Genomic DNA, 11,367 nt, shown 5'->3' with positions numbered 1-11,367 from the left:
GTTGCTAAGCCCGGATTGAGTCATTTGACGGCACCACACTTGTCAATTGCATTTTGTTTTTGTTTTTTGTTTCAGTTTCTTTTTTTTTATTATTGCTTTAGTTATAATACCGTAACGAAATAATGAAAGCTAACCAAACGTCAAATTGTGGTTTTTTGTTTGATTGAATTCTGGTGCCATAACAAACGTGTTGGAAACCGACTGATTTCGCCTAGACTTATCGCCTTAATGTCCAGGACTGACAACGCTCGTGTTTTACCAACGCCCGACTTTACTAACGGACACCATCTCATTCGTGCATCTCAATTTTTATATTATCCGTTTTTTCACTATGCTACAATAACGAAAACTGACAGAATGCCAATTTTGTTATTTTTAGTTCCGGCATCCTAACGGACGTGATGAAAACCGACCGAATTCACGTAGACTCACCGCATTTTGTTTTAAATCCGGTACCGTAACACAAGTAATGAAACCAACCGAATGCCAGTGTTTTTTTTTGTTTTAGCTCCAGTCCGTAACGAACGTGATGGAAACCGGTCAAATTTGCGTACACGCACCATCACAGCGACCATGATCAACAACGCTCGGGTCTTCTCAATGTCCGGGTTTTAGCAACCGACGTCACCCATTTTTCCACCTCAATTTTTATATATTTTTTGTTTTATTTTTGGTTGTTGTTACGATATCATAACGCACGACATCGAAACCAATCAAATTCACCTCGACTTATCGCCTCAACGTCCGGAACCGACAACACTTGGGTTTTACCAAGTTGCCTAGCTCAACACGTGGGTAAAACCCAATATATATATATATATATATATATATATATATATATATAAGATAAAATACAATAATCCTTTATCGTACATTACGTACGCGACACTTCAAACGATTGATTTTCAAAAACCCAAAATCACAATTACACTCATCTGTCCGTCCCTCTCCCTCAATCCGTCTCCATCACCACTTACCGACATTAGCACACCTCCTTCACTATCACCACTTCAATTGAATTGAACTGAAATACATCATTTGAAGACACCCATTTGCAGAACTTTAAATACGTTCCAGATTTGTTCATATGATGAAATTGATGGTCGATTGATGATTTCTTGATGATTACGAGATTATATGAAGTGATTTTAGCGTTCAATTTCATGTTACAGATAGTTTAATTTCATATCTGAGCTTCTGAACGTTTAAGGTTTGTCTAGAACGTTTAATTTCATATTAGGGTTCTCAACTTCTAAATAGAACTTCTAAACTTTTTTGTTATGAACGTTTAACTTGAATGTTTAAAGGTGTTCGTTTTTTGTCAGAACGTTTAACTTGAACGTTTAAAAGTGTTCGTTTTTTGTCAGAACGTTTAACTTGAACGTTTAAAGGTGTTCGTTTTTGGTCAGAATGTTTAACTTGAACGTTTAAAGGTGTTCGTTTTTTGTCAGAACGTTTAACTTGAACGTTTAAATGTGTTCGTTTTTTGTCAGAATGTTTTAGTGTCTTCAGTTTTGTTTAGAAAGTTTAAACGTGATATTTTGAATCGTAATCAGAGCTCAATTGAGTATTGTATTATGCAATTTCATAATCGATTGATGAATCTAAATCCTTCTACACGTCAATTTGATTGATTAAATCATTGTTTTTTGATCAATTTCGAAGATTCTTGATGTTCAACAACGTTTTATTTTGATTTTGGTTTTTGACTTTAGAGATTTCATACTTTAAGCTTTGATTAGGGTTTAGAAATTGGATGAGATAGAGCGATGAGTTCAGAATTTAGATCAGAATGGGTTTATCATGAACTAGTTTGGATTATTTACGAAACTGCCACCGCGTGTTTTTTAATCCAACGCTCTGGAAGGTCGCGTACGTAATATACGATAAGATATTATTGTACATTAACCCACCCCTATATAGATAAATATATATTTCCTTAATTCTATAAAAGCATCGTAACACTCCTTGACATTATTCTAAAAGGTCATTTAATTTAACAAATCCAACTGGATGTTATATTTACGTACATTGGTCCCAAGGTCAAATTAAGGGTTGTCATGCAACACACCGTTTAGGCTTTCCCAACCACCTTCGCCTCTCCCAAACAATCTTTATCTATATTATCCACTCATGGATGATGGAACACGGGTGCTTTATATATTATATATTAGCATGTAAAAAATATGCTTTGTATAATTTTTTTAATAGGTCTACAATATGAGAGTTGTTCCTTATATCCAGTATTGTAAAATTGCTAGTCGATAGTCAGACAGTAAGGTGGGGATCAACGATTAATCGGGATCAATCGAATCAGACTTTAATGTATAATTTCTTGTTTTATATATACGCGTACACATTTTTATATGTAATATTCGGTTTTATACATGCACAAGCACATTTTGGTTGGAAACTGCTGATTTTTGCTGGAATCTCATCAGAAATCGCTGTTTTTTGCTGGAATCTCGTCGGAAACCGTCGATGTTGACCAGATGCTCATCAGAAAAAACTGATTAATCCTGAATTTGGCCGGATTTGACCATTGACCGATTAATTGACCGACTAGCTCAAATTAATCAGTAATATGGAGACTAGCGATTAACCGGAAATGCCGGCCTGGTCAGAATTTTTGCAACAACGCATATATACTTTTGTTTTCAATAAATCGACGATAATTTTATTATTTTGTTTATATTTGCACTTTTTTTGTAACTTTTAGGTGCTTTATATATAGTGGGGGAACCACATTTTAGGTGGAGAGCGCGAATTAATTTTGTTTTTATATACGGAACACGTTGGCTTTTCTTATACCGTGTCAGAAGCTCGTGTATTATACATACTGGAAAAAATATCTATATTATCACAATGACATCTTATTATTATTATAACACAACTTAAAATACATGCATTTTGAATAGACTTTGGGTGGCTACCGGCTTACACATTAGACGACGAGGCGAAATTATCACCTCTAACTAAATAACTACTGCTATATAGTATTAAATTTACAGTTTTCATATTTTTGTTCTATTTAACATTTACGGATATGCCTATCTACCTACATTATTAAAGCAAAGTCATTCTTTCACATGCCATTCAACTAAAGTAGCTAACTATCACCTCTAACTAAATAACTAATGCTATATAGTATTAAATTTGCAGTTTCATATTTTCGTTCTATTTTAACATCTACAGATCTACCTATACTATTAAAGCAAAACCATTTTTTTCGTATGTCATTCAACTAGAGTAGCCTACTAAGATGCCAACTAATACTATTACAATTTATAAACTTACTAAAAAAAATTACAAACGTAGCTTTAAGTGTTGTATTAAATGAGGTTTTCAGATATTTATGAATTTATAAAATATTATTTATCATTATTTATATCTTATGAATCTATAAGGCATGCTATTACGTATATTATTAGATTTTAACTTTTTTGTTGTATTTATTTAACCGTCCGTGTATTACACGAGCTATATCCTAGTGTGGGTGTGTAAGATCTTATGCTGAATTTACATCATCTAAGAAAATGAAAACAAATTAGTATCACAGGTATGCATCGTAATAGAGTAAATACAGAGTTATGAGCAGGGTTGTCTCTGAGAATTTTAGTACATCGGCCGAGCTGAAATAAAAAGACCCGTAAGCCCTAACGAGTAACGAAATATATAAGTTAATTTTTTTAAATGACATGAACGTTATATGAATAAAAATAGCAAAAATATAATAATAAAATTAAATACAATAATAGTGAATCGCTAACGGGTGATTCAAAAAACTCTCTTAGCATTCTTAACAAAAAAATGTTTGATCACTTATTCGCAGTTTATATTATCCAAGTATCTAATCATTCGACCGAATAGCGGAACAACCATAAATGAAATAATCAAATAGTTAAAACTTAAAATCATACGCTTGTGAGTCAATGAGTTGGTATGGCGGTGGTCGGGGTTCTGTTCGGTGGCTCCAGCCATGGTGGACTGCTGGAGATGGTGGTGACTAGTGGTAGGGAACTAAAGGAGGGTTGGAACTAGGAAGGGGAACAAGAACGATGAAGCGTTGTCAGAGGCCTTATTTTGATGGACGTTTTCTTTTAGTTTTTTTAAATGGTTATTAATTTTTTTTTATTATTGATTTTGCTATTTTGGTTTGGGCCCAATAACCTAAATTTTAACCAATGGATTTAGAATAAAGATTTGTTTAGGTCTGACAGTTTTAAGAGGGATCAAAATTCAATTATGATACACAAGAATTATTTCTTTACATACATATAAAAAAATAGATAAAATTTTTAGCCCAAAAAAAAAAGCGCCCCGCTGAAGATGTGGCTCGCACACCTTCCAGGCGGGGCCTAGTGATGAGTTGGAATAATCTTGATCATCCTAATCTCACAAACGTCATATTACTTCGCAACCGGGTCGGTTTATAAACTACTCAGTAGAACGTGATGCCCTTGTAGTCTCCGCCCCAAATCTTCACTTCCCTTTCAATGTTAGTTGAACTAAAGCTTATCCGCAGTTTGCAAAAATATGAATGTGACATTCGTCAATTTTCGATTCGTGTTCATATTGTAAACCCGACCCGTTGGGTCGTTTCGATGTATTAAATATATTTTAATAAAGTGATTCCCGACATTTAATGTTCATTATTCGTTGTTATTTAAATGTTTATAAATTCCCAAACCTTAACGTTAATCGAGCCGCGCGAGTAAAACGCGTAAATAATCCAAAACCGAAGACTTTATAATTTAATTATAAAGTTTGGGTTAAAAATGTAAACTTCAAATACTTATTTAAACTTAAAAGAATTTAAATCATCTTTTAAATGGTTATTGAAACTTGAGGGACCAGAAATGAAAATAATTCAAATTATATTATTAAAATACCCAACCCTAGCCCCCCCCTTCCTTGTTCGTTTTTCCGGCGGGGCCTCCGGCCACCGGAATCCGGCGTTAGAGGTGGCCGCCACCCCCTTAAAACACATTTTTTTATCCAAATTAAATATATAAAAACGATTTGCCGTCAACACTAAACAATATCCAACTAATTAATTACGTTATAACATCCTAAAAATCGCAAATCAACCCCGTAACCTCGCCCGATTTTTCGGATAATCAAATTAATTACATTAACGCGTAGACGCTCCTCCTCTTAGTATAAATAGGTGCCTAGACCTCTAACCAACTTGCTCACACTTCTCAATCCCCCTCTAATACACCGAATTTTCTGTAATTGGGAGCTTCTTTAATTTACTTTCCGGCACCCGGGTTTCGATCAAAACAAAATATTATAAGGTAATTAATATATGCTTGTTAATGTCGTTTAACCTATAATCAATAACCCTAAACTAATTTGATCAAACATAGAACGAATAACTCAATTGCAAATCTAGGGTTCTTCTTGAAGAAGAAGAACCTGAAATATTATATGTATATATTTTTTATTAAAGCTATATCGAATATTTCACACAGATCAACTGGTTAAGGCCTTCACGTTACAAACTCCAGACCCGGGTTTCGAACCCGGGTCACGCGTCCTCTTACCCTTCTTTTTATTTAACTGTTTATGTTGTTATTAGTATTAAATAAAACTATCAAAATCTGCTAATATATATAAATAATTAAAACCATGTTCATAACGAATATGAGACCCAGACCAGTTGGTTAACACTCAGAACTCATAGCATAGAGACCCGGGTTCGAAACCCACCCGGGTCAGACACTTTATTTTTTATATAAACCAGTTTTATTAATTTAATAATTTTTATCATTTAAAAATCATAAATAAATCATAAAAGTCTTTTTAAATAAAATAAAAATTATGTAAATTTAATATAAAATATAACTCACCATTTCACACTTAAAAACCAAGTTTCTCGTTTTCATAAGCCGCTATTAAAAATCGTTTAATAAACGTAAAGTAAACTTTAAATTCCTAAAAGTCGTTTTGTCAAGACAATAATCATATTTTCGACTTGTAATCGATAGTTCAAGCATTTCGGAAGTATGAACTCCATATTCTCGCCGTTAAGCTATTTATATTTTATCAATAAACAATTACCGTTAAACATAAATAATAATATAATAATCAAAGGGCCATAGAATTGGTAATAAATTATAATAAAATAATAACTATCTTCTAAAACTATTATACAATTAAACAAACCTTAAAATCCCGTTAGAATAGTCGTTAAAAGTCATGTTTATTCTTATTTATAGTTCGTACGGATTGACTGCTTCGGTTCCTTTGACGCCTTCAAGTTATTCTTATTACTTTTTCACTTCAATTACTAAGGTGAGTTTTTTACCACCCCTTTTTAATGTTTTAATGTTTTGGGGTAGCATATGTATCCTTATAAAAATTCAAGTATTACTTCTTCTATTACAAAACTACAATTCGTATATGGACTTGTGTGTTAATTGTATTACTTGCACGAATATTACTTGCACGATTGGGAAGCCTCATTAAGTATGATCATACGCCCCTCTTTGCACTCCGATCCATTTGTATCAAGTGGAAAAGGGCCTCATGATCCAAGTACGTTGGTTGTTACCAATTGGAAAGAACATTACTTGCGCGATTATCCAAGTACGTTGGTTTACCAACTGGAAAGGACTTACTTGCTCGTTTACCACATGTCTATGAATTGTATGGTTTTTATGTACGTATTTAAACTGTGAAAACTCACCAGCTATATTTATAGCTGACCATATTTTATACAATATGTTACAGGTACCGTGATTAGAAGATGAAGGACTAGAAGACACTTAGAATACCTAGGTTATTTAATAAACGAGACATTTGTTTTGATTATTGTTTATCTTTGATTTAAACTCGTATTGTTTACTTGATTGAACTTGTGTACTTGGCTATTTAATGAATTAATATTATTATGGTCACTTAATAGTGCCACGTGTGTTTGAGCAATCTGTACGTCACACTCGGGCGTTTCCGCTTAAGCCGGAGTGTTACAATGAAGGCCATGTGTAATGGACTAATGGTTAATGCCTCTCAAGGGGTGTTTTCCGCTACATCATCTTCACATTTTTTTTAGTTAAGAACACACATAATAGATAATGCTCCTCTAATTATTACATTTCAAGACACATACGAGAATTATTATAAAAACGCTCATGCCCTTAGGGTGGTGGGACTTGGGAATGGTGATCCCACCCATAACCGTCCCTAATGCTCTGTCTCCTCTACATCAGCAACTTGAGCATAAAACGCAGGATGATGTTTAAGAACATCCCACGTGACGACGTTACCAAATATGCTTCGGCATCGGGTCCCTCAGCACGTGCAACTTTGTACAATTGGTTGAATTTTATAACAATGGCTTTCAAATCCCTCCACTTTGCACAAGCTTGATGTTTGGTACGATTGGGACGACAAAAATGATTTGAAAAAGGCATGAATTGCTGACCAAAAGTGGTTTTTCTCTGTTGAGCGTTGTTGTGGTTCGTCACGTGTATCCACGTCATTGCCAAAGCAATCTCGTCATCGTCGGTCCACAAGTTCGGGCGTGCTCTCGATGCCATTTGTTTGATTTGATAAATTTGAGTTTTGAGAGAGAAAATGAGACGAAAGAGAAATCTTGTGTTAAAACTATTGAAAATGGGTTAAATTTATTGCGAAAATTAAAATTTTTATTTTTATTACTATTGAAGACCATCGGGATGAACGGCGTTTGCACCCCTAGTGATGTTTATTTTTTTGGGGCCGGGATGGTGGGACGGTGATCCCTCCGGGGCTGGACGACAGTACCGCACCCCTCCCTGAGACCACTTCGTCCAATAATTCCCATCTAGTCTCCGTCCAATAATACCCATCACACATTTCTTAACAGTCTTAAAAAGATCGTCGGCCATTGAATCTTAAAGACAAACCTCTTTAATTATAGTCTATTAATTTACAAACTGCTTTCTGTCAGCCACTACAACTAATGTATCTTTCAAATAATGAATGGAGATTAATTATACGTGTCGTGATTGGTGGCCGACATATTATGGATTCTTAACCAACTATACCTTTTCTTTCTTGTTTTGTCAATTTAATTTGTCAACCAATCCGTTCATTTGTTTATTCATATTTGACTAAATTCTTTATAGCGACCACTACAACAAATTATTTATATAGATAAAACATCAAATGCTGGTGTTACACTTCTGTTTAAAAATCAACTGTTGTAGTATTTACAATTTTAGTTTCACCATTAAAACAAGTTTCTTAGTGATTGTGTTCGTTGAAGTCTTGTGTTATGGTTGAGTTGCCAGGGTTTGAATCATTGGCTGTTCATAAGCATCATTTTTTTTATCTGCTTATTATTTTAATTTTTGTGGGTTGTGACATCATTTTTCTAAAAGATCTTTCAATTTAGATTTGTTTAAAGCTTTTTTTTTTAAAATATAATAATTTGAGGAAATTGAATTTTAGATTTAGTTTCGGTATCGTAACGAATTTAAGCGACACCAACTAAAAACACAGCATCTTGTTGCCCCAACACCCGTGTTATTGTCTATTTAGTTTCGGTATCGTAACAAACATAGCCAACAACGAAATTATTTTTTATGTTTACTTATGGTATCATAACGAACCTAATCATTACCGACCGAATGTATGTCGACTCGCCTCTGCAACCCCGAGTTTTTTTTTTCAAATATGCCAGTTTTTCAAAATTATTTCTTGGGTTTAGTTCCAGTGTTGTGGCAAACCTCTAGATACCAACCGAATTTTCAACCTCTAGATACCAACCGAATTTTCGTCACAACGTCTGTAATTTGCCAACCGAATAAACGTCGTTTTACTTATATTATTTTTTGTATCATAAGCTAGACATTTACTACTTTATTTTTTTATCAGATGCTGACCGTATATGTGTCACTTTCATCATAAGTTGTACATGTGTTGACACTATTTTGGACGTTCACATATAATTTTTTGATTTAGTGTAGGTGTCGTTACGAACTTAACCGATACCGAACGGATTTGCATCAAGCCGCCGCCGCAACGCGTCTGATTTCAAACCTAGTTTTAGTGAATTTCTCATGAACAAAATATTCGTGATATATTATTTGCATATATTATGTGAACTCGAGCTGAGCACCGATGTTATGAGTATTACATGAAACGTGGTGGAAGCTAACCAACACAAATGACACATATTAAAGATAAAAAAACGTTTATATCATTGACTACTGCAACAATATATGATTAATTTAAAATTCTCTTATTATTATTTTTGAACGACTACACACAACTCTATCACTACTCCTGCTCTTAAACTATTCTATGAGTAAATCTACTTATATACTAGGTTTTTAACCCTTGTTTTTCCATGTTTTTAGCACCCAACCAAGATTGGAACAAGTTTTGTTTTGTTTTTTTTTGTTCTTCAGAACGACGACTTTCTTGTATTTAGGCTACCGCACCCCAAATTTGGAGAGCTCCATTGCCTCACTATGGCCAGACTATTTTGTCTTAACTGGGCCCAAGCTGGCTTTCAGAGTTTGGTTTGGGCGTTCTCCCGGGAAACCATACCGCCGGCTACCACTTGACAGTCTTTGTGTCACCATAAGAGAAGAACTCTCTGGCGTAACACACGTTGGGATGAAAACCCAGGCTCGGGTTCAAACTGACAATCTTTATACAAGGCCTAGCTCAAATCCTTCATTGACAGCATTCATCCAAAGTGATACATGTAAGAATTAAACTTGAGTCTATTGAAAAACCCAAAACTTTTACCACCAGAACATGGATTAAGTTAAAATCCTCTTGTATGGTTTATTTAGAACACACTTGGTGCGTGGGATTCTCTCTACATGGGGGTAGGTGGTGAAACGTCTTTCTATGTCTCTAACCTGCCAGAAGGGGTGACGAAGAACGATCTATGGGAAGAATTCAGGACCGTGGGGGTGATGTCAGATGCGTACGTTGCCAAGAAAATGGATTTGTATGGGAACTACTTCGGTTTCATTCGATTTAAGAGGGTGACAGATGTCCAAACAATGCTAAAAGAGTTAAACACGATTAAAATCCGTAATGCAAAAGTAGGGGTGACTGTTGCTAGGTTTGGGAAGAACAATAAAAAGATGCACGAAACAGCGGGGGAGAAGGTCGAGCAAGTATAAAAACCGGTATACAACCAGGCCACCCGATTCCAGGTGGCATATCGTATAAAGATGTCATAACGGCAAACTTGGAAAGTAAGGTGAAAGGCAAAAAAGTTATTACGGTGAATGAAGGTCAGAGGTCATCACCTCTGGAATGGGTTGGAAGGTCAGTATTGGGAGTTGCAAAGTGTCTCGAGTCATTTACTAAATTCCGGAAGATGCTCGAAGAGGCTGGGTTCCCTGAAGCGGCGATATCATACGTTGGGGGAGTTTCTGTGATACTACTGTTCAATGAGAAATCAAACGTAGAAGCCTTCGTGAACAAGAAACCGATTTGGGAGAAGTACTTGATGTCGGTTGTCTAATGGAAAGGCGAGGAGTTAACCTTTGAACGAATCGCATGTCTATGGATAACCGGTATCCCATTCCATATTCGGGATAGCAAGTTTTACGAGAAGATCGCGGAGGAGTTTGGAAGAGTTTCTTAGCCGTGTGATTTCTCATGGGAAAAAGTGGACAATTCCGTCGGGAGAGTTTATGTGGTAACGAAGATTGGGTGTCGTATTGAGGAGGAAATCCAAGTAAAGTGGAAAGATAAGTTTTACTCGGTATGGATTTCTGAAGAGGTAAACCCATGGCTCCCGGTGATTGAAGGTTACTAAATATCCGTTAAGGATGGAGAGTGAGGTGACGTCCAAGGGTTCATTCCAGGAGCTGGAAGAAGGGGAAATGGTAAGAGTGAGGTGACGTCCAAGGGTCCAAGGGTTCATTCCAAGGGTTCATTCCAGGAGCGGGACTTAGAAACCAATGGTATGAAGCGGGTGGATCAGGAGGCGGAAGATGACCATATCGTGATAGATGTTGTTAACCAGTTAGTCAGTGGTGGCGAACTTGGTTCAGGCGGAGCTCCGGTGATTCGAGAAAACGAAAAGTCTCCTGAAAACTTGGAAAGTGAAAAAGTAGCTATTGATGTCTCGGAATGAGAGTTTGCATGGGGTTGGTGTCGGGCATGGGAAAAATTGGAGTAGAGTCGGCTGGTGTGCACACCCCTTCCAAAACACTATCTGATAGGCTGAATGCCGAGTTCTGTATGGCTAGTGGTAGTCGTAAATCCTTCACCATTAGGAGTCGAGATAGATGAAAACAATGAAAATGAAGAATTGACTCTTAAAGGAGTGGGGATGGTGGCGACGGACTCGGTTGCTAGGGAGGGGATGGAGGATGAGGTTGAGAAGACAATCCAAGTGGG

This window comes from Bidens hawaiensis, unplaced genomic scaffold (assembly GCF_021521415.1).
Source record: "Bidens hawaiensis isolate Kalapana, Puna unplaced genomic scaffold, B.hawaiensis_p1.1 tig00038089_1, whole genome shotgun sequence".
Taxonomy (NCBI): Eukaryota; Viridiplantae; Streptophyta; class Magnoliopsida; order Asterales; family Asteraceae; genus Bidens; species Bidens hawaiensis.
This window is presented reverse-complemented; position numbering follows the sequence as displayed.